General features: G+C 39.5%; 32 non-coding genes across 32 annotated transcripts; all 32 read left to right on the forward strand.

The window, feature by feature from the left end:
• Window positions 1-1934: 1934 nt before the first annotated feature.
• trnam-cau (transfer RNA methionine (anticodon CAU)) lies at window positions 1935-2007 on the forward strand. Its single transcript has one exon. It is a non-coding gene; the product is annotated as a tRNA-Met (tRNA).
• Window positions 2008-2261: 254 nt separating this feature from the next.
• trnam-cau (transfer RNA methionine (anticodon CAU)) lies at window positions 2262-2334 on the forward strand. Its single transcript has one exon. It is a non-coding gene; the product is annotated as a tRNA-Met (tRNA).
• A 421-nt stretch (window positions 2335-2755) lies between these two features.
• On the forward strand, window positions 2756-2828 carry trnam-cau (transfer RNA methionine (anticodon CAU)). Its single transcript has one exon. It is a non-coding gene; the product is annotated as a tRNA-Met (tRNA).
• A 1222-nt stretch (window positions 2829-4050) lies between these two features.
• trnam-cau (transfer RNA methionine (anticodon CAU)) lies at window positions 4051-4123 on the forward strand. The gene has a single exon. It is a non-coding gene; the product is annotated as a tRNA-Met (tRNA).
• Window positions 4124-5281: 1158 nt separating this feature from the next.
• On the forward strand, window positions 5282-5354 carry trnam-cau (transfer RNA methionine (anticodon CAU)). The gene has a single exon. It is a non-coding gene; the product is annotated as a tRNA-Met (tRNA).
• Window positions 5355-6489: 1135 nt separating this feature from the next.
• On the forward strand, window positions 6490-6562 carry trnam-cau (transfer RNA methionine (anticodon CAU)). The gene has a single exon. It is a non-coding gene; the product is annotated as a tRNA-Met (tRNA).
• Window positions 6563-7130: 568 nt separating this feature from the next.
• Window positions 7131-7203, forward strand: trnam-cau (transfer RNA methionine (anticodon CAU)). Its single transcript has one exon. It is a non-coding gene; the product is annotated as a tRNA-Met (tRNA).
• A 248-nt stretch (window positions 7204-7451) lies between these two features.
• Window positions 7452-7524, forward strand: trnam-cau (transfer RNA methionine (anticodon CAU)). Its single transcript has one exon. It is a non-coding gene; the product is annotated as a tRNA-Met (tRNA).
• Window positions 7525-8673: 1149 nt separating this feature from the next.
• On the forward strand, window positions 8674-8746 carry trnam-cau (transfer RNA methionine (anticodon CAU)). Its single transcript has one exon. It is a non-coding gene; the product is annotated as a tRNA-Met (tRNA).
• A 580-nt stretch (window positions 8747-9326) lies between these two features.
• trnam-cau (transfer RNA methionine (anticodon CAU)) lies at window positions 9327-9399 on the forward strand. Its single transcript has one exon. It is a non-coding gene; the product is annotated as a tRNA-Met (tRNA).
• Window positions 9400-9968: 569 nt separating this feature from the next.
• On the forward strand, window positions 9969-10041 carry trnam-cau (transfer RNA methionine (anticodon CAU)). The gene has a single exon. It is a non-coding gene; the product is annotated as a tRNA-Met (tRNA).
• Window positions 10042-10294: 253 nt separating this feature from the next.
• On the forward strand, window positions 10295-10367 carry trnam-cau (transfer RNA methionine (anticodon CAU)). The gene has a single exon. It is a non-coding gene; the product is annotated as a tRNA-Met (tRNA).
• Window positions 10368-10935: 568 nt separating this feature from the next.
• Window positions 10936-11008, forward strand: trnam-cau (transfer RNA methionine (anticodon CAU)). Its single transcript has one exon. It is a non-coding gene; the product is annotated as a tRNA-Met (tRNA).
• Window positions 11009-11256: 248 nt separating this feature from the next.
• Window positions 11257-11329, forward strand: trnam-cau (transfer RNA methionine (anticodon CAU)). Its single transcript has one exon. It is a non-coding gene; the product is annotated as a tRNA-Met (tRNA).
• A 660-nt stretch (window positions 11330-11989) lies between these two features.
• Window positions 11990-12062, forward strand: trnam-cau (transfer RNA methionine (anticodon CAU)). The gene has a single exon. It is a non-coding gene; the product is annotated as a tRNA-Met (tRNA).
• A 252-nt stretch (window positions 12063-12314) lies between these two features.
• trnam-cau (transfer RNA methionine (anticodon CAU)) lies at window positions 12315-12387 on the forward strand. The gene has a single exon. It is a non-coding gene; the product is annotated as a tRNA-Met (tRNA).
• A 569-nt stretch (window positions 12388-12956) lies between these two features.
• trnai-uau (transfer RNA isoleucine (anticodon UAU)) lies at window positions 12957-13029 on the forward strand. Its single transcript has one exon. It is a non-coding gene; the product is annotated as a tRNA-Ile (tRNA).
• Window positions 13030-13925: 896 nt separating this feature from the next.
• On the forward strand, window positions 13926-13998 carry trnam-cau (transfer RNA methionine (anticodon CAU)). The gene has a single exon. It is a non-coding gene; the product is annotated as a tRNA-Met (tRNA).
• A 248-nt stretch (window positions 13999-14246) lies between these two features.
• On the forward strand, window positions 14247-14319 carry trnam-cau (transfer RNA methionine (anticodon CAU)). Its single transcript has one exon. It is a non-coding gene; the product is annotated as a tRNA-Met (tRNA).
• A 660-nt stretch (window positions 14320-14979) lies between these two features.
• Window positions 14980-15052, forward strand: trnam-cau (transfer RNA methionine (anticodon CAU)). Its single transcript has one exon. It is a non-coding gene; the product is annotated as a tRNA-Met (tRNA).
• A 252-nt stretch (window positions 15053-15304) lies between these two features.
• Window positions 15305-15377, forward strand: trnam-cau (transfer RNA methionine (anticodon CAU)). The gene has a single exon. It is a non-coding gene; the product is annotated as a tRNA-Met (tRNA).
• Window positions 15378-15946: 569 nt separating this feature from the next.
• Window positions 15947-16019, forward strand: trnai-uau (transfer RNA isoleucine (anticodon UAU)). The gene has a single exon. It is a non-coding gene; the product is annotated as a tRNA-Ile (tRNA).
• A 255-nt stretch (window positions 16020-16274) lies between these two features.
• trnam-cau (transfer RNA methionine (anticodon CAU)) lies at window positions 16275-16347 on the forward strand. The gene has a single exon. It is a non-coding gene; the product is annotated as a tRNA-Met (tRNA).
• Window positions 16348-16915: 568 nt separating this feature from the next.
• On the forward strand, window positions 16916-16988 carry trnam-cau (transfer RNA methionine (anticodon CAU)). Its single transcript has one exon. It is a non-coding gene; the product is annotated as a tRNA-Met (tRNA).
• A 660-nt stretch (window positions 16989-17648) lies between these two features.
• Window positions 17649-17721, forward strand: trnam-cau (transfer RNA methionine (anticodon CAU)). Its single transcript has one exon. It is a non-coding gene; the product is annotated as a tRNA-Met (tRNA).
• Window positions 17722-17973: 252 nt separating this feature from the next.
• Window positions 17974-18046, forward strand: trnam-cau (transfer RNA methionine (anticodon CAU)). Its single transcript has one exon. It is a non-coding gene; the product is annotated as a tRNA-Met (tRNA).
• Window positions 18047-18617: 571 nt separating this feature from the next.
• On the forward strand, window positions 18618-18690 carry trnam-cau (transfer RNA methionine (anticodon CAU)). Its single transcript has one exon. It is a non-coding gene; the product is annotated as a tRNA-Met (tRNA).
• A 568-nt stretch (window positions 18691-19258) lies between these two features.
• On the forward strand, window positions 19259-19331 carry trnam-cau (transfer RNA methionine (anticodon CAU)). The gene has a single exon. It is a non-coding gene; the product is annotated as a tRNA-Met (tRNA).
• A 248-nt stretch (window positions 19332-19579) lies between these two features.
• On the forward strand, window positions 19580-19652 carry trnam-cau (transfer RNA methionine (anticodon CAU)). The gene has a single exon. It is a non-coding gene; the product is annotated as a tRNA-Met (tRNA).
• A 569-nt stretch (window positions 19653-20221) lies between these two features.
• Window positions 20222-20294, forward strand: trnam-cau (transfer RNA methionine (anticodon CAU)). Its single transcript has one exon. It is a non-coding gene; the product is annotated as a tRNA-Met (tRNA).
• A 253-nt stretch (window positions 20295-20547) lies between these two features.
• trnam-cau (transfer RNA methionine (anticodon CAU)) lies at window positions 20548-20620 on the forward strand. The gene has a single exon. It is a non-coding gene; the product is annotated as a tRNA-Met (tRNA).
• Window positions 20621-20872: 252 nt separating this feature from the next.
• Window positions 20873-20945, forward strand: trnam-cau (transfer RNA methionine (anticodon CAU)). Its single transcript has one exon. It is a non-coding gene; the product is annotated as a tRNA-Met (tRNA).
• The last annotated feature ends 248 nt before the right edge of the window (window positions 20946-21193 follow it).

Below are 21193 nucleotides of genomic sequence, written 5' to 3' on the forward strand. Positions count from 1 at the left end.
TATCGCCCCGCTCCTCAACACACCACCAGCAGAATTGTTCTTTGGTCGACCCATATCAATAAAACTGCCCTCCATCTCTCACTCCGCCAACGACAATGACCTCAGGCAGACGGATGCACTAAGGGAGACAAAAATGAAACTGTATGCAAAAGAAAGGAGGAATGCCGTGCACTCACAGTTGAAACAGGGTGATGTTGTCCTGATACGTCAGAAGAGAACCGGGATAATGGTCACACCATTCAAACCCAAGCCATACAAAGTCATCTCAGTGAAAGGAACAATGGTCACCGCAAAAAGATAGGGAAATGAAGTCACCAGGCACAGGTCTCTGTATAAGCTTCTCAAACACCAGCCATGTGTTACACTGAATTCTGACAGTGACAGCAGTGAGGATGATGATGATGGCTGTGATCAGGTTCACGACCAGGATCAACAAGGTCCGGATCAAGACCAGAGGAGATACCCTGTCAGAGAAGACAGACGACTCCCAAGGAGACTGTTGGACTGAATTAACCTTTGAATTTATATTTACTCCTGTATACTAATTTCAGGAGGAATTTGTTATCCCTTTCAAATATCTGTATTGTACTATCACTGTGAAAGTTTGAGCTGGCAAAATCTTTAGTTTGACTTAAGTTAAGTGTCATCATACAGTCCATTCTTTTCAGCAGAAACAAAGACATTTCATTTGAAAGAAAAGGAGGGACGGAATGTTGTGAAAATGCGCACAGCCCCTTTAAGAGACTGAGGTCTCGAGTCTTATCACGTGTTCCCGGAAGTTAGATGTTGATAGCACAGAGAGCGGTAGTGGTGCCAGTAAAGAGTACAACCGAGTATGATTTATGTACTAAGGTGTTCATTAAACACAATTATACAGTATAAAGCATGAGTGGACCTTACGTTTCTACATCAGGAATCATTATTATTTAAAGTTTCTGAAGAAGATAAATATACCAAAAACAGTCTGAACTGATTTCAAACATTCCTTAAAAACAAGCCATTTTGGCGCAGGAGGCAGAGCGTCAGTCTCATAATCTGCAGGTTGTAAATTCAATCCTCACGCATTTGTTTTGAAAATAACACAGGTTCATCAACCTTTCATCAAGAAGCAACATTCAATTGTGAACAATGCTTAAGATTAGACTTTCCTGCCTAAGATAATGGTCAATGCTCGTCTTTCTCAACTTGTAACAACAACTATTGTCTAGATGTTTCATTATTTAGTGTTTCTGAAGATAAATATACCAAAAACAGTCTGAACTGATTTCTAAAATGCCCTAATGACAAGCCCCGTTGGCGCAGCACACAGCGTGTCAGTTTTATAATCTGAAGGTTGAGAGTTCAATCCTCACACGAGGCATGTGTTTTGAAAGTAACACAGGTTCATCAACCTTTCATCAAGAAGCAATGACAATGAGGGAACTTAATTGCAGAGATTGCAAACAATGCTGAAGATCAGACTTTCCTGCCTAAGAAAATGGGCAATGCTTGCCTTTCTCAACTTGTAACAAGTACCATTGTCAAAAATCATCATTAATGATTTTTTCGGAAAAAGATAAATATACCAAAAATAGTCTGAACTGATATCTAAATTTCACTTAAGACAAGCCCCGTTGGCACAGCAGGCAGCGCGCTAGTCACATAATCTGAAGGTCGTGAGTTCAATTCTCACAAAAGGCATTTGTTTTGAAAATAACACAGGTTCGTCAATCTCTCATCAAAAAGTACCATCTCATGCGAATGAGGGAAATTGATTGAAAAGATTATGAACAATGCTGACGATCAGACTGTCTTGCCGAACAAAATGGAAAATACTTATCTTTCTCAACCTGTAACAAGTACTATTGTCCAGAATCATCATTCTTTAGCATATTCGAAGAAATGTTTACGAAAAACTGTCTGAACTGATTTTTTTAAAAACTCTTTAAGAACAAGCCCCGTTGGCGCAGCAGGCAGCGTGTCTGTCTCATAATCTGAAGGTCGTGAGTTCGACCCTCACACGAGGCATTCATTTTGAAAATAACACAGGTTCATCAACCTTTCATCAAGAAGCAACATCCATTGGCAAAGAAGAAACTTCATTGCAGAGATTGTGAACAATACTGAAGATTAGACTTTCCTGTCTAAGAAAATGGGCAAGGCTCGTCTTTCTCAACTTCCAACACCTACCATTGTCAAAAATCATCATTATGTATTGTTTCTGAAGAAAATAAATATACCAAAAACAGTATGAACTGATTTCTAAAAGTCCCTAGAGACAAGCCCCGTTGGCGCAGCAGGCAGCGCGTCAATCTCATAATCTGAACGTCGTGAGTTCAATCCTCACACGAGGCATTTCTTTTGAAATTAACAGGTTCATCAAGAAGCAACATCCAATAGCAATGAGGGAACTTCATTGCAGAGATTGTGAACAATGCTGAAGATTAGACTTTCCTGCCTAAGAAAATGGGCAATGCTCGCCTTTCTCAACTTGTAACAAATACCATTGTCTAGAATCATCATTATTTAGTTTTTCTGAAGAAGATAAATATACCAAAACAATTTGAACTGATTTCTAAAATTCCAGCAAGACAAGCCCCGTGAGGGAACTTGATTGCAGAGATTATGAATAATGCTGACTATCAGACTTTCCTGCCTAACAAAATGGGCAATTAGTAAATTTATACACAAATTTTGTTAGCGCAGCAGGTAGCGCGTCCAAGTCCAACAAACACATTTGGCAATCGAGGACTTTTAAAAAACTCTTTAAGAACAAGCCCCGTTGGCGCAGCAGGCAGCGTGTCAGTCTCATAATCTGAAGGTCGTGAGTTCGACCCTCACACGAGGCATTTGTTTTGAAAATAACACAGGTTCGTCAATCTCTCATCATGAAGCACCATCTCCTGCCAATGAGGAAACTTCATTGAAAAGATTATGAACAATGCTGACGATCTGACTGTCTTGCCTAACAAAATGGAAAATGCTTATCTTTCTCAACCTGTAACAAGTACTATTGTCCAGAATCATCATCATTATTTAGCGTATTCGAAGAATGTATACGAAAAACTGTCTGAACTGATATGAAAAAAAACTTGTTAAGAACAAGCTCCGTTGGCGCAGCAGGCAGCGTGTCAGCGTCATAATCTGAATGTCGTGAGTTCGACTCTCACACAAGGCAATTGTTTACAAAAATAACACAGGTTCATCAACTTTTCATCAAGGAGCAACATCCAATAGCAATGAAGGAACTTCATTGCAGAGGTTGCAAACAATGCTGAAGATTAGACTTGCCTGTCATAGAAAATGGGCAAGGCTCGTCTTTCTCAACTTCCAAACACCTACCATTGTCAAAAATCATCATTATGTATTGTTTCTGAAGAACATAAATATACCAAAAACAGTATGAACTGATTTCTAAAAGTCCCTAGAGACAAGTCCCGTTGGCGCAGCAGGCAGCGCGTCAATCTCATAATCTGAACGTCGTGAGTTCAATCCTCACACGAGGCATTTGTTTTGAAAATAACACAGGTTCGTCAATCTCTCAAGAAGCGCCATCTCGTGCCAATGTGGTAACTTGATTGAAAAGATTATGAACAATGCTGACGATCAGACTGTCTTGCCTAACAAAATGGAAAATGCTTATCTTTCTCAACCTTAATAAGTACTATTGTCCAGAATCATCATTATTTAGTGTATTCGAAGAAATGTATACAAAAAACTGTCCGAGATGTTTTGAAAATACTCATCAAGAACAAGCCCCATTGGCGCAGCAGGCACCGTGTCAGTCTCATAATCTGAAGGTCGTGAGTTCGACCCTCACACGAGGCATTTGTTTTGAAAATAACACAGGTTCATCAACCTTTCATCAATAAACAATATCCAACGGCAATGAAGCAGAGATAGTAAACAATGCTGAAGATTAGAATTTCCTGTCGAAGAAAATGGGCAAGGCTCGTCTTTCTCAACTTCCAACACCTACCATTGTCAAAGACCATCATTATGTATTGTTTCTGAAGAAAATAAATATACCAAAAACAGTCTGAACTGATTTCTAAAAGTCCTTAGTAACAAGTCCCGTTGGCACAGCAGGCAGCGCGTCAGTCTCATAATCTGAAGGTCGTGAGTTCAATCCTCACACGAGGCATTTGTTTTGAAAATAACACAAGTTTGTCAATCTCTCATCAAAAAGTACAATCTCGTGCCAATGAAGGAACTAGATTGAAAATATTATGAACAATGCTGACGATTAGACTGTCTTGCCTAACAAAATGGAAAATGCTAATCTTTCTCAACCTGTAACAAGTTTTATTGTCCAAAATCATCATTATTTAGCGTATTCGAAGAAATGTATACGAAAAACTGTCTGAACTGATATTAAAAAAACTCTTTAAGAACAGGCCCCGTTGGCGCAGCAGGCAGCGCGTCAGTCTCATAATCTGAAGGTCGTGAGTTCAATCCTCTCAAGAGTCATTTGTTTTGAAAATAACACAAGTTTGTCAATCTCTCATCAAAAAGTACCATCTCGTGCCAATGAAGGAACTTGATTGAAAAGATTATGAACAATGCTGACAATCAGACTGTCTTCCATCCATCCATCCATTTTCTACCGCTTATTCCCTTTTGGGGTCGCGGGGGACGCTGGAGTTTATCTCAGCTACAATCGGGCGGAAGGCGGGGTACACCCTGGACGAGTCGCCATCTCATCACAGGGCCAACACAGATAGACAGACAACATTCACACTCACATTAACACACTAGGGCCAATTTAGTGTTGCCAATCAACCTATCCCCAGGTGCATGTCTTTGGAGGTGGGAGGAAGCCGGAGTACCCGAAGGGAACCCACGCAGTCACGGGGAGAACATGCAAACTCCACACAGAAAGATCCCGAGCCCGGTTTTGAACCCAAGACTACTCAGGACCTTTGTATTGTGAGGCAGATGCACAAACCCCTCTGCCACCGTGACGCCAAGTAACAAGCCCCGTTAGCGCAGCAGGCAGCGCGTCAATCTCGTAATCTGAAGGTCATGAGTTCAATCCTCTCAAGAGTCATTTGTTTTGAAAATAACACAAGTTTGTCAATCTCTCATCAAAAAGTACAATCTCGTGCCAATGAAGGAACTTGATTGAAAAGATTATGAACAATGCTGACAATCAGACTGTCTTGCCTAACAAAATGGAAAATGCTTATCTTTCTCAACCTGTAACAAGTACTATTGTCCAGAATCATCATTATTTAGTGTATTCGAAGAAATGTATACAAAAAACTGTCCGAAATGATTTGAAAATACTCATTAAGAACAAGCCCCGTTGGCGCAGTAGGCAGCGTGTCAGTCTCATAATCTGAAGGTCGTGAGTTCGACCCTCACACGAGGCATTTGTTTTGAAAATAACACAGGTTCATCAACCTTTCATCAAGAAACAATATCCAATGGCAATGAAGCAGAGATAGTGAACAATGCTGAAGATTAGAATTTCCTGTCGAAGAAAATGGGCAAGGCTCGACTTTCTCAACTTCCAACACCTACCATTGTCAAAGACCATCATTATGTATTGTTTCTGAAGAAGATAAATATACCAAAAACAGTCTGAACTGATTTCTAAAAGTCCTTAGTGACAAGCCCCGTTAGCGCAGCAGGCAGCGCGTCAATCTCATAATCTGAAGGTCATGAGTTCAATCCTCTCAAGAGTCATTTGTTTTGAAAATAACACAAGTTTGTCAATCTCTCATCAAAAAGTACCATCTCGTGCCAATGAAGGAACTTGATTGAAAAGATTATGAACAATGCTGACAATCAAACTGTCTTTCATCCATCCATCCATTTTCTACCGCTTATTCCTTTTTGGGGTCGCGGGGGGCGCTGGAGCTTATCTCAGCTACAATCGGGCGGAAGGCGGTGTACACCCTGGACAAGTCGCCACCTCATCACAGGGCCAACACAGATAGACAGACAACATTCACACTCACATTCACACACTAAGGCCAATTTAGTGTTGCCAATCAACCTATCCCCAGGTGCATGTCTTTGGAGGTGGGAGGAAGCCGGAGTACCCCGAGGGAACCCAAGCAGTCACGGGGAGAACATGCAAACTCCACACAGAAAGGTCCCGAGCCTGGTTTTGAACCCAAGACTACTCAGGACCTTCGTATTGTGAGGCAGATGCACTAACCCCTCTTCCATCGTGACGCCAAGTAACAAGCCCCGTTAGCGCAGCAGGCAGCGCGTCAATCTCATAATCTGAAGGTCATGAGTTCAAGCCTCTCAAGAGTCATTTGTTTTGAAAATAACACAAGTTTGTCAATCTCTCATCAAGAAGCACCATCTCCTACCAATGAGGGAACTTGATTATAAAGATTATGAACAATGCTGACGATCAGACTGTCTTGCCTAACAAAATGGAAAATACTTATCTTTCTCCACCTGTAACAAGTACTATTACTTAGCGTATTCGAAGAAATGTATTTACGAAAAACTGTCTGAACTGATTTTTAAAAAACTCTTTAAGAACGAGCCCCGTTGGCGCAGCAGGCAGCGTGTCAGTCTCATAATCTGAAGGTCGTGAGTTCGACCCTCACACGAGGCATTTGTTTTGAAAATAACACAGGTTCATCAACCTTTCATCAAGAAAAAAAATACAATGGCAATGAAGCAGAGATTGTGAACAATGCTGAAGATTAGAATTTCCTAACGAAGAAAATGGGCAAGTCTCGTCTTTCTCAACTTCCAACACCTACCATTGTCAAAAATCATCATTATGTATTGTTTCTGAAGAAGATAAATATACCAAAAACAGTCTGAACTGATTTCTAAAAGTCCTTAGAAACAAGCCACGTTGGCACAGCAGGCAGCACGTCAGTTTCATAATCTGAAGGTTGTGAGTTCAATCCTCACACGAAGCATTTTTTTGAAAATAACACAAGTTTGTCAATCTCTCATCAAAAAGTACCATCTCGTGCCAATGAAGGAACTTGATTGAAAAGATTATGAACAATGCTGACGATCAGACTGTCTTGCCAACAAAATAGAAAATTCTTATCTTTCTCAACCTGTAACATGTTTTATTGTCCAAAATCATCAATATTTAGCGTATTCGAAGAAATGTATACAAAAAAACTGTCTGAACTGATATTAAAAAAACTCTTTAAAAACAAGCCCCGTTGGCGCAGCAGGCAGCGCGTCAGTCTCATAATCTGAAGGTCGTGAGTTCGACCCTCACACGAGGCATTCCTTTTGAAAATAACACAGGTTCGTCAATCTCTCAAGAAGCGCCATCTCGTGCCAATGTGGTAACTTGATTGAAAAGATTATGAACAATGCTGACTATCAGACTGTCTTGCCTAACAAAATGGAAAATGCTTATCTTTCTCAACCTTAATAAGTACTATTGTCCAGAATCATCATTATTTAGTGTATTCGAAGAAATGTATACAAAAAACTGTCCGAAATGATTTGAAAATACTGATTAAGAACAAGCCCCGTTGGCGCATTAGGCAGCGTGTCAGTCTCATAATCTGAAGGTCGTGAGTTCGACCCTCACACGAGGCATTTGTTTTGAAAATAACACAGGTTCATCAACCTTTCATCAAGAAACAATATCCAATGGCAATGAAGCAGAGATAGTGAACAATGCTGAAGATTAGAATTTCCTGTTGAAGAAAATGGGCAAGGCTCGACTTTCTCAACTTCCAACACCTACCATTGTCAAAGACCATCATTATGTATTGTTTCTGAAGAAGATAAATATACCAAAAACAGTCTGAACTGATTTCTAAAAGTCCTTAGTGACAAGCCCCGTTAGCGCAGCAGGCAGCGCGTCAATCTCATAATCTGAAGGTCATGAGTTCAATCCTCTCAAAAGTCATTTGTTTTGAAAATAACACAAGTTTGTCAATCTCTCATCAAAAAGTACCATCTCGTGCCAATGAAGGAACTTGATTGAAAAGATTATGAAGAATGCTGACAATCAGACTGTCTTCCATCCATCCATCCATTTTCTACCGCTTATTCCTTTTTGGGGTCGCGGGGGGCGCTGGAGCTTATCTCAGCTACAATCGGGCGGAAGGCGGGGTACACCCTGGACAAGTCGCCACCTCATCACAGGGCCAACACAGATAGACAGACAACATTCACACTCACATTCACACACTAGGGCCAATTTAGTGTTGCCAATCAACCTATCCCCAGGTGCATGTCTTTGGAGGTGGGAGGAAGCCGGAGTACCCCGAAGGAACCCACGCAGTCACGGGGAGAACATGCAAACTCCACACAGAAAGATCCCGAGCCTGGTTTTGAAACCAAGACTACTCAGGACCTTCGTATTGGGAGGCAGATGCACTAACCCCTCTGCCGCCGTGACGCCAAGTAACAAGCCCCGTTAGCGCAGCAGGCAGCGCGTCAATCTCATAATCTGAAGGTCATGAGTTCAATCCTCTCAAGAGTCATTTGTTTTGAAAACAACACAAGTTTGTCAATCTCTCATCAAAAAGTACCATCTCGTGCCAATGAAAGAACTTGATTGAAAAGATTATGAACAATGCTGACAATCAGACTGTCTTGCCTAACAAAATGGAAAATGCTTATCTTTCTCAACCTGTAACATGTTTTATTGTCCAAAATCATCAATATTTAGCTTATTCGAAGAAATGTATACGAAAAACTGTCTGAACTGATTTTTAAAAAACGATTTGAGAACAAGCCCCGTTGGCGCAGCAGGCAGCGTGTCAGTCTCATAATCTGAAGGTCGTGAGTTCGACCCTCACACGAGGCATTTGTTTTGAAAATAACACAGGTTTGTCAATCTCTCATCAAGAAGCACCATCTCCTGCCAATGAGGGAACTTGATTATAAAGATTATGAACAATGCTGACGATCAGACTGTCTTGCCTAACAAAATGGAAAATACTTCTCTTTCTCCACCTGTAACACGTACTATTGTCCAGAATCATCATTACTTAGCGTATTCGAAGAAATGTATTTACGAAAAACTGTCTGAACTGATTTTTAAAAAACTCTTTAAGAACGAGCCCCGTTGGCGCAGCAGGCAGAGTGTCACTCTCATAATCTGAAGGTCGTGAGTTTGACCCTCACACGAGGCATTTGTTTTGAAAATAACACAGGTTCGTCAATCTCTCATCAAGAAGCACCATCTCCTGCCAATGAGGGAACTTGATTATAAAGTTTATGAACAATGCTGACGATCAGACTGTCTTGCCAAACAAAATGGAAAATACTTATCTTTCTCCACCTGTAACAAGTACTATTGTCCAGAATCATCATTATTTAGTGTATTCGAAGAAATGTATACAAAAAACTGTCCGAAATGATTTGAAAATACTCATTAAGAACAAGCCCCGTTGGCGCAGTAGGCAGCGTGTCAGTTTCATAATCTGAAGGTCGTGAGTTCGACCCTCACACGAGGCATTTGTTTTGAAAATAACACAGGTTCATCAACCTTTCATCAATAAACAATATCCAATGGCAATGAAGCAGAGATAGTGAACAATGCTGAAGATTAGAATTTCCTGTCGAAGAAAATGGGCAAGGCTCGACTTTCTCAACTTCCAACACCTACCATTGTCAAAGACCATCATTATGTATTGTTTCTGAAGAACATAAATATACCAAAAACAGTCTGAACTGATTTCCAAAAGTCCTTAGTAACAAGCCCCGTTAGCGCAGCAGGCAGCGCGTCAATCTCATAATCTGAAGGTCATGAGTTCAATCCTCTCAAGAGTCATTTGTTTTGAAAATAACACAAGTTTGTCAATCTCTCATCAAAAAGTACCATCTTGTGCCAATGAAGGAACTTGATTGAAAAGATTATGAACAATGCTGACAATCAGACTGTCTTGCCTAACAAAATGGAAAATGCTTATCTTTCTCAACCTGTAACATGTTTTATTGTCCAAAATCATCAATATTTAGCTTATTCGAAGAAATGTATTCGAAAAACTGTCTGAACTGATTTTTAAAAAACTATTTAAGAACAAGCCCCGTTGGCGCAGCAGGCAGCGCGTCAGTCTCATAATCTGAAGGTCGTGAGTTCGACCCTCACACGAGGCATTTGTTTTGAAAATAACACAGGTTCGTCAATCTCTCATCAAGAAGCACCATCTCCTGCCAATGAGGGAACTTGATTATAAAGATTATGAACAATGCTGACGATCAGACTGTCTCGCCTAACAAAATGAAAAATGCTTATCTTTCTCAACCTGTAACATGTTTTATTGTCCAAAATCATCAATATTTAGCGTATTCGAAGAAATGTATACGAAAAACTGTCTGAACTGATTTTTAAAAAACCCTTTAAGAACAAGCCCCGTTGGCGCAGTAGGCAGCGTGTCAGTCTCATAATCTAAAGGTCGTGAGTTCGACCCTCACACGAGGCATTTGTTTTGAAAATAACACAGGTTCATCAACCTTTCATCAAGAAAAAATATCCAATGGCAATGAAACAGAGATTGTGAACAATGCTGAAGATTAGAATTTCCTGTCGAAGAAAATGGGCAAGTCTCGTCTTTCTCAACTTCCAACACCTACCATTGTCAAAAATCATCAATATGTATTGTTTCTGAAGAAGATAAATATACCAAAAACAGTCTGAACTGATTTCTAAAAGTCCTTAGAAACAAGCCAAGTTGGCACAGCAGGCAGCACGTCAGTTTCATAATCTGAAGGTTGTGAGTTCAATCCTCACACGAGGCATTTTTTTGAAAATAACACAAGTTTGTCAATCTCTCATCAAAAAGTACCATCTCGTGCCAATGAAGGAACTTGATTGAAAAGATTATGAACAATGCTGACGATCAGACTGACCTGCCAACAAAATAGAAAATTCTTATCTTTCTCAACCTGTAACATGTTTTATTGTCCAAAATCATCAATATTTAGCGTATTCGAAGAAATGTATACAAAAAAACTGTCTGAACTGATATTAAAAAAACTATTTAAGAACAAGCCCCGTTGGCGCAGCAGGCAGCGCGTCAGTCTCATAATCTGAAGGTCGTGAGTTCGACCCTCACACGAGGCGTTCCTTTTGAAAATAACACAGGTTCGTCAATCTCTCAAGAAGCGCCATCTCGTGCCAATGTGGTAACTTGATTGAAAAGATTATGAACAATGCTGACTATCAGACTGTCTTGCCTAACAAAATGGAAAATGCTTATCTTTCTCAACCTTAATAAGTACTATTGTCCAGAATCATCATTATTTAGTGTATTCGAAGAAATGTATACAAAAAACTGTACGAAATGATTTGAAAATACTCATTAAGAACAAGCCCCGTTGGCGCAGTAGGCAGCGTGTCAGTCTCATAATCTGAAGGTCGTGAGTTCGACCCTCACACGAGGCATTTGTTTTGAAAATAACACAGGTTCATCAACCTTTCATCAAGAAACAATATCCAATGGCAATGAAGCAGAGATAGTGAACAATGCTGAAGATTAGAATTTCCTGTCGAAGAAAATGGGCAAGGCTCGACTTTCTCAACTTCCAACACCTACCATTGTCAAAGACCATCATTATGTATTGTTTCTGAAGAAGATAAATATACCAAAAACAGTCTGAACTGATTTCTAAAAGTCCTTAGTAACAAGCCCCGTTAGCGCAGCAGGCAGCGCGTCAATCTCATAATCTGAAGGTCATGAGTTCAATCCTCTCAAGAGTCTTTTGTTTTGAAAATCTCTCATCAAAAAGTACCATCTCGTGCCAATGAAGGAACTTGATTGAAAAGATTATGAACAATGCTGACAATCAGACTGTCTTCCATCCATCCATCCATTTTCTACCGCTTATTCCCTTTTGGGGTCGCGGGAGCTTATCTCAGCTACAATCAGGCGGAAGGCGTTGTACACCCTGGACAAGTCGCCACCTCATCGCAGGGCCAGAAAATTCTTATCTTTCTCAACCTGTAACATGTTTTATTGTCCAAAATCATCAATATTTAGCTTATTCGAAGAAATGTATACGAAAAACTGTCTGAACTGATTTTTAAAAAACTATTTAAGAACAAGCCCCGTTGGCGCAGCAGGCAGCGCGTCAGTCTCATAATCTGAAGGTCGTGAGTTCGACCCTCACACGAGGCATTTGTTTTGAAAATAACACAGGTTCGTCAATCTCTCATCAAGAAGCACCATCTCCTGCCAATGAGGGAACTTGATTATAAAGATTATGAACAATGCTGACGATCAGACTGTCTTGCCAAACAAAATGGAAAATACTTATCTTTCTCAACCTGTAACAAGTACTATTGTCCAGAATCATCATTATTTAGTGTATTCGAAGAAATGTATACAAAAAACTGTCCGAAATGATTTGAAAATACTCATTAAGAACAAGCCCCGTTGGCGCAGTAGGCAGCGTGTCAGTCTCATAATCTGAAGGTCGTGAGTTCGACCCTCACACGAGGCATTTGTTTTGAAAATAACACAGGTTCATCAACCTTTCATCAATAAACAATATCCAATGGCAATGAAGCAGAGATAGTGAACAATGCTGAAGATTAGAATTTCCTGTCGAAGAAAATGGGCAAGGCTCGACTTTCTCAACTTCCAACACCTACCATTGTCAAAGACCATCATTATGTATTGTTTCTGAAGAAGATAAATATACCAAAAACAGTCTGAACTGATTTCCAAAAGTCCTTAGTAACAAGCCCCGTTAGCGCAGCAGGCAGCGCGTCAATCTCATAATCTGAAGGTCATGGGTTCAATCCTCTCAAGAGTCATTTGTTCTGAAAATAACACAAGTTTGTCAATCTCTCATCAAAAAGTACCATCTTGTGCCAATGAAGGAACTTGATTGAAAAGATTATGAACAATGCTGACAATCAGACTGTCTTGCCTAACAAAATGGAAAATGCTTATCTTTCTCAACCTGTAACATGTTTTATTGTCCAAAATCATCAATATTTAGCTTATTCGAAGAAATGTATACGAAAAACTGTCTGAACTGATTTTTAAAAAACTATTTAAGAACAAGCCCCGTTGGCGCAGCAGGCAGCGCGTCAGTCTTATAATCTGAAGGTCGTGAGTTCGACCCTCACACGAGGCATTTGTTTTGAAAATAACACAGGTTCGTCAATCTCTCATCAAGAAGCACCATCTCCTGCCAATGAGGGATATTGATTATAAAGATTATGAACAATGCTGACGATCAGACTGTCTTGCCTAACAAAATGGAAAATACTTATCTTTCTCCACCTGTAACAAGTACTATTGTCCAGAATCATCATTACTTAGCGTATTCGAAGAAATGTATTTACGAAAAACTGTCTGAACTGATTTTTAAAAAACTCTTTAAGAACGAGCCCCGTTGGCGCAGCAGGCAGCGTGTCAGTCTCATAATCTGAAGGTAGTGAGTTCGACCCTCACACGAGGCATTTGTTTTGAAAATAACACAGGTTCATCAACCTTTCATCAAGAAAAAATATCCAATGGCAATGAAGCAGAGATTGTGAACAATGCTGAAGATTAGAATTTCCTGTCGAAGAAAATGGGCAAGTCTCGTCTTTCTCAACTTCCAACACCTACCATTGTCAAAAATCATCATTATGTATTGTTTCTGAAGAAGATAAATATACCAAAAACAGTCTGAACTGATTTCTAAAAGTCCTTAGAAACAAGCCACTTTGGCACAGCAGGCAGCACGTCAGTTTCATAATCTGAAGGTTGTGAGTTCAATCCTCACACGAGGCATTTTTTTGAAAATAACACAAGTTTGTCAATCTCTCATCAAAAAGTACCATCTCGTGCCAATGAAGGAACTTCATTGAAAAGATTATGAACAATGCTGACGATCAGACTGACTTGCCAACAAAATAGAAAATTCTTATCTTTCTCAACCTGTAACATGTTTTATTGTCCAAAATCATCAATATTTAGCGTATTCGAAGAAATGTATACAAAAAAACTGTCTGAACTGATATTAAAAAAACTATTTAAGAACAAGCCCCGTTGGCGCAGCAGGCAGCGCGTCAGTCTCATAATCTGAAGGTCGTGAGTTCGACCCTCACACGAGGCGTTCCTTTTGAAAATAACACAGGTTCATCAATCTCTCAAGAAGCGCCATCTCGTGCCAATGTGGTAACTTGATTGAAAAGATTATGAACAATGCTGACTATCAGACTGTCTTGCCTAACAAAATAGAAAATGCTTATCTTTCTCAACCTTAATAAGTACTATTGTCCAGAATCATCATTATTTAGTGTATTCGAAGAAATGTATACAAAAAACTGTCCGAAATGATTTGAAAATACTCATTAAGAACAAGCCCCGTTGGCGCAGTAGGCAGCGTGTCAGTCTCATAATCTGAAGGTCGTGAGTTCGACCCTCACACGAGGCATTTGTTTTGAAAATAACACAGGTTCATCAACCTTTCATCAAGAAACAATATCCAATGGCAATGAAGCAGAGATAGTGAACAATGCTGAAGATTAGAATTTCCTGTCGAAGAAAATGGGCAAGGCTCGACTTTCTCAACTTCCAACACCTACCATTGTCAAAGACCATCATTATGTATTGTTTCTGAAGAAGATAAATATACCAAAAACAGTCTGAACTGATTTCCAAAAGTCCTTAGTAACAAGCCCCGTTAGCGCAGCAGGCAGCGCGTCAATCTCATAATCTGAAGGTCATGAGTTCAATCCTCTCAAGAGTCATTTGTTTTGAAAATCTCTCATCAAAAAGTACCATCTCGTGCCAATGAAGGAACTTGATTGAAAAGATTATGAACAATGCTGACAATCAGACTGTCTTCCATCCATCCATCCATTTTCTACCGCTTATTCCCTTTTGGGGTCGCGGGAGCTTATCTCAGCTACAATCAGGCGGAAGGCGGGGTACACCCTGGACAAGTCGCCACCTCATCGCAGGGCCAGAAAATTCTTATCTTTCTCAAACTGTAACATGTTTTATTGTCCAAAATCATCAATATTTAGCTTATTCGAAGAAATGTATACGAAAAACTGTCTGAACTGATTTTTAAAAAACTATTTAAGAACAAGCCCCGTTGGCGCAGCAGGCAGCGCGTCAGTCTCATAATCTGAAGGTCGTGAGTTCGACCCTCACACGAGGCATTTGTTTTGAAAATAACACAGGTTCGTCAATCTCTCATCAAGAAGCACCATCTCCTGCCAATGAGGGAACTTGATTATAAAGATTATGAACAATGCTGACGATCAGACTGTCTTGCCAAACAAAATGGAAAATACTTATCTTTCTCCACCTGTAACAAGTACTATTGTCCAGAATCATCATTATTTAGTGTATTCGAAGAAATGTATACAAAAAACTGTCCGAAATGATTTGAAAATACTCATTAAGAACAAGCCCCGTTGGCGCAGTAGGCAGCGTGTCAGTCTCATAATCTGAAGGTCGTGAGTTCGACCCTCACACGAGGCATTTGTTTTGAAAATAACACAGGTTCATCAACCTTTCATCAATAAACAATATCCAATGGCAATGAAGCAGAGATAGTGAACAATGCTGAAGATTAGAATTTCCTGTCGAAGAAAATGGGCAAGGCTCGACTTTCTCAACTTCCAACACCTACCATTGTCAAAGACCATCATTATGTATTGTTTCTGAAGAAGATAAATATACCAAAAACAGTCTGAACTGATTTCCAAAAGTCCTTAGTAACAAGCCCCGTTAGCGCAGCAGGCAGCGCGTCAATCTCATAATCTGAAGGTCATGAGTTCAATCCTCTCAAGAGTCATTTGTTCTGAAAATAACACAAGTTTGTCAATCTCTCATCAAAAAGTACCATCTTGTGCCAATGAAGGAACTTGATTGAAAAGATTATGAACAATGCTGACAATCAGACTGTCTTGCCTAACAAAATGGAAAATGCTTATCTTTCTCAACCTGTAACATGTTTTATTGTCCAAAATCATCAATATTTAGCTTATTCGAAGAAATGTATACGAAAAACTGTCTGAACTGATTTTTAAAAAACTATTTAAGAACAAGCCCCGTTGGCGCAGCAGGCAGCGCGTCAGTCTTATAATCTGAAGGTCGTGAGTTCGACCCTCACACGAGGCATTTGTTTTGAAAATAACACAGGTTCGTCAATCTCTCATCAAGAAGCACCATCTCCTGCCAATGAGGGATATTGATTATAAAGATTATGAACAATGCTGACGATCAGACTGTCTTGCCTAACAAAATGGAAAATACTTATCTTTCTCCACCTGTAACAAGTACTATTGTCCAGAATCATCATTACTTAGCGTATTCGAAGAAATGTATTTACGAAAAACTGTCTGAACTGATTTTTAAAAAACTCTTTAAGAACGAGCCCCGTTGGCGCAGCAGGCAGCGTGTCAGTCTCATAATCTGAAGGTAGTGAGTTCGACCCTCACACGAGGCATTTGTTTTGAAAATAACACAGGTTCATCAACCTTTCATCAAGAAAAAATATCCAATGGCAATGAAGCAGAGATTGTGAACAATGCTGAAGATTAGAATTTCCTGTCGAAGAAAATGGGCAAGTCTCGTCTTTCTCAACTTCCAACACCTACCATTGTCAAAAATCATCATTATGTATTGTTTCTGAAGAAGATAAATATACCAAAAACAGTCTGAACTGATTTCTAAAAGTCCTTAGAAACAAGCCACTTTGGCACAGCAGGCAGCACGTCAGTTTCATAATCTGAAGGTTGTGAGTTCAATCCTCACACGAGGCATTTTTTTGAAAATAACACAAGTTTGTCAATCTCTCATCAAAAAGTACCATCTCGTGCCAATGAAGGAACTTGATTGAAAAGATTATGAACAATGCTGACGATCAGACTGACTTGCCAACAAAATAGAAAATTCTTATCTTTCTCAACCTGTAACATGTTTTATTGTCCAAAATCATCAATATTTAGCGTATTCGAAGAAATGTATACAAAAAAACTGTCTGAACTGATATTAAAAAAACTATTTAAGAACAAGCCCCGTTGGCGCAGTAGGCAGCGTGTCAGTCTCATAATCTGAAGGTCGTGAGTTCGACCCTCACACGAGGCATTTGTTTTGAAAATAACACAGGTTCATCAACCTTTCATCAAGAAACAATATCCAATGGCAATGAAGCAGAGATAGTGAACAATGCTGAAGATTAGAATTTCCTGTCAAAGAAAATGGGCAAGGCTCGACTTTCTCAACTTCCAACACCTACCATTGTCAAAGACCATCATTATGTATTGTTTCTGAAGAAGATAAATATACCAAAAACAGTCTGAACTGATTTCCAAAAGTCCTTAGTAACAAGCCCCGTTAGCGCAGCAGGCAGCGCGTCAATCTCATAATCTGAAGGTCATGAGTTCAATCCTCTCAAGAGTCATTTGTTTTGAAAATCTCTCATCAAAAAGTACCATCTCGTGCCAATGAAGGAACTTGATTGAAAAGATTATGAACAATGCTGACAATCAGACTGTCTTCCATCCATCCATCCATTTTCTACCGCTTATTCCCTTTTGGGGTCGCGGGAGCTTATCTCAGCTACAATCAGGCGGAAGGCGGGGTACACCCTGGACAAGTCGCCACCTCATCGCAGGGCCAGAAAATTCTTATCTTTCTCAACCTGTAACATGTTTTATTGTCCAAAATCATCAATCTTTAGCTTATTCGAAGAAATGTATACGAAAAACTGTCTGAACTGATTTTTAAAAAACTATTTAAGAACAAGCCCCGTTGGCGCAGCAGGCAGCGCGTCAGTCTCATAATCTGAAGGTCGTGAGTTCGACCCTCACACGAGGCATTTGTTTTGAAAATAACACAGGTTCGTCAATCTCTCATCAAGAAGCACCATCTCCTGCCAATGAGGGAACTTGATTATAAAGATTATGAACAATGCTGACGATCAGACTGTCTTGCCAAACAAAATGGAAAATACTTATCTTTCTCCACCTGTAACAAGTACTATTGTCCAGAATCATCATTATTTAGTGTATTCGAAGAAATGTATACAAAAAACTGTCCGAAATGATTTGAAAATACTCATTAAGAACAAGCCCCGTTGGCGCAGTAGGCAGCGTGTCAGTCTCATAATCTGAAGGTCGTGTGTTCGACCCCCACACGAGGCATTTGTTTTGAAAATAACACAGGTTCATCAACCTTTCATCAATAAACAATATCCAATGGCAATGAAGCAGAGATAGTGAACAATGCTGAAGATTAGAATTTCCTGTCGAAGAAAATGGGCAAGGCTCGACTTTCTCAACTTCCAACACCTACCATTGTCAAAGACCATCATTATGTATTGTTTCTGAAGAAGATAAATATACCAAAAACAGTCTGAACTGATTTCCAAAAGTCCTTAGTAACAAGCCCCGTTAGCGCAGCAGGCAGCGCGTCAATCTCATAATCTGAAGGTCATGAGTTCAATCCTCTCAAGAGTCATTTGTTTTGAAAATAACACAAGTTTGTCAATCTCTCATCAAAAAGTACCATCTCGTGCCACTGAAGGAACTTGATTGAAAAGATTATGAACAATGCTGACAATCAGACTGTCTTGCCTAACAAAATGGAAAATGCTTATCTTTCTCAACCTGTAACATGTTTTATTGTCCAAAATCATCAATATTTAGCGTATTCGAAGAAATGTATTTACGAAAAACTGTCTGAACTGATTTTTAAAAAACTCTTTAAGAACGAGCCCCGTTGGCGCAGCAGGCAGCGTGTCAGTCTCATAATCTGAAGGTAGTGAGTTCGACCCTCACACGAGGCATTTGTTTTGAAAATAACACAGGTTCATCAACCTTTCATCAAGAAAAAATATCCAATGGCAATGAAGCAGAGATTGTGAACAATGCTGAAGATTAGAATTTCCTGTCGAAGAAAATGGGCAAGTCTCGTCTTTCTCAACTTTCAACACCTACCATTGTCAAAAATCATCATTATGTATTGTTTCTGAAGAAGATAAATATACCAAAAACAGTCTGAACTGATTTCTAAAAGTCCTTAGAAACAAGCCACGTTGGCACAGCAGGCAGCACGTCAGTTTCCTAATCTAAGGGTTGTGAGTTCAATCCTCACACGAGGCATTTTTTTGAAAATTACACAAGTTTGTCAATCTCTCATCAAAAAGTACCATCTCGTGCCAATGAAGGAACTTGATTGAAAAGATTATGAACAATGCTGACGATCAGACTGTCTTGCCAACAAAATAGAAAATTCTTATCTTTCTCAACCTTTAAAATGTTTTATTGTCCAAAATCATCAATATTTAGCGTATTCGAAGAAATGTATACAAAAAAACTGTCTGAACTGATAATAAAAAAACTCTTTAAAAACAAGCCCCGTTGGCGCAGCAGGCAGCGCGTCAGTCTCATAATCTGAAGGTCGTGAGTTCGACCCTCACACGAGGCATTCCTTTTGAAAATAACACAGGTTCGTCAATCTGTCAAGAAGCGCCATCACGTGCCAATGTGGTAACTTGATTGAAAAGATTATGAACAATGCTGACTATCAGACTGTCTTGCCTAACAAAATGGAAAATGCTTATCTTTCTCAACCTTAATAAGTACTATTGTCCAGAATCATCATTATTTAGTGTATTCGAAGAAATGTATACAAAAAACTGTCCGAAATGATGTGAAAATACTCATTAAGAACAAGCCCCGTTGGCGCAGTAGTCAGCGTGTCAGTCTCATAATCTGAAGGTCGTGAGTTCGACCCTCACACGAGGCATTTGTTTTGAAAATAACACAGGTTCATCAACCTTTCATCAAGAAACAATATCCAATGGCAATGAAGCAGAGATAGTGAACAATGCTGAAGATTAGAATTTCCTGTCGAAGAAAATGGGCAAGGCTCGACTTTCTCAACTTCCAACACCTACCATTGTCAAAAACCATCATCATGTATTGTTTCTGAAGAAGATAAATATACCAAAAACAGTCTGAACTGATTTCTAAAAGTCCTTAGTAACAAGCCCCGTTAGCGCAGCAGGCAGCGCGTCAATCTCATAATCTTAAAGTCATGAGTTCAATCCTCTCAAGAGTCATTTGTTTTGAAAATAACACAAGTTTGTCAATCTCTCATCAAAAAGTACCATCTTGTGCCAATGAAGGAACTTGATTGAAAAGATTATGAACAATGCTGACAATCAGACTGTCTTGCCTAACAAAATGGAAAATGCTTATCTTTCTCAACCTGTAACATGCTTTATTGTCCAAAATCATCAATATTTAGCTTATTCGAAGAAATGTATACGAAAAACTGTCTGAACTGATTTTTAAAAAACTATTTAAGAACAAGCCTCGTTGGCGCAGCAGGCAGCGCGTCAGTCTCATAATCTGAAGGTCGTGAGTTCGACCCTCACACGAGGCATTTGTTTTGAAAATAACACAGGTTCGTCAATCTCTCATCAAGAAGCACCATCTCCTGCCAATGAGGGAACTTGATTATAAAGATTATGAACAATGCTGACGATCAGACTGTCTTGCCTAACAAAATGGAAAATACTTATCTTTCTCAACCTGTAACATGCTTTATTGTCCAAAATCATCAATATTTAGCTTATTCGAAGAAATGTATACGAAAAACTGTCTGAACTGATTTTTAAAAAACTATTTAAGAACAAGCCTCGTTGGCGCAGCAGGCAGCGCGTCACTCTCATAATCTGAAGGTCGTGAGTTCGACCCTCACACGAGGCATTTGTTTTGAAAATAACACAGGTTCGTCAATCTCTCATCAAGAAGCACCATCTCCTGCCAATGAGGGAACTTGATTATAAAGATTATGAACAATGCTGACGATCAGACTGTCTTGCCTAACAAAATGGAAAATACTTATCTTTCTCCACCTGTAACAAGTACTATTGTCCAGAATCATCATTATTTAGTGTATTCGAAGAAATGTATACAAAAAACTGTCCGAAGTGATTTGAAAATACTCATTGAGAACAAGCCCCGTTGGCGCAGTAGGCAGTGTGTCAGTCTCATAATCTGAAGGTCGTGAGTTCGACCCTCACACGAGGCATTTGTTTTGAAAATAACACAGGTTCATTAACCTTTCATCAAGAAACAATATCCAATGGCAATGAAGCAGAGATAGTGAACAATGCTGAAGATTAGAATTTCCTGTCGAAAAAAATGGGCAAGGCTCGACTTTCTCAACTTCCAACACCTACCATTGTCAAAGACCATCATTATGTATTGTTTCTGAAGAAGATAAATATACCAAAAACAGTCTGAACTGATTTCTAAAAGTCCTTAGTAACAAGCCCC

Source organism: Nerophis lumbriciformis, linkage group LG30, assembly GCF_033978685.3.
Source record: "Nerophis lumbriciformis linkage group LG30, RoL_Nlum_v2.1, whole genome shotgun sequence".
NCBI lineage: Eukaryota > Metazoa > Chordata > Actinopteri > Syngnathiformes > Syngnathidae > Nerophis > Nerophis lumbriciformis.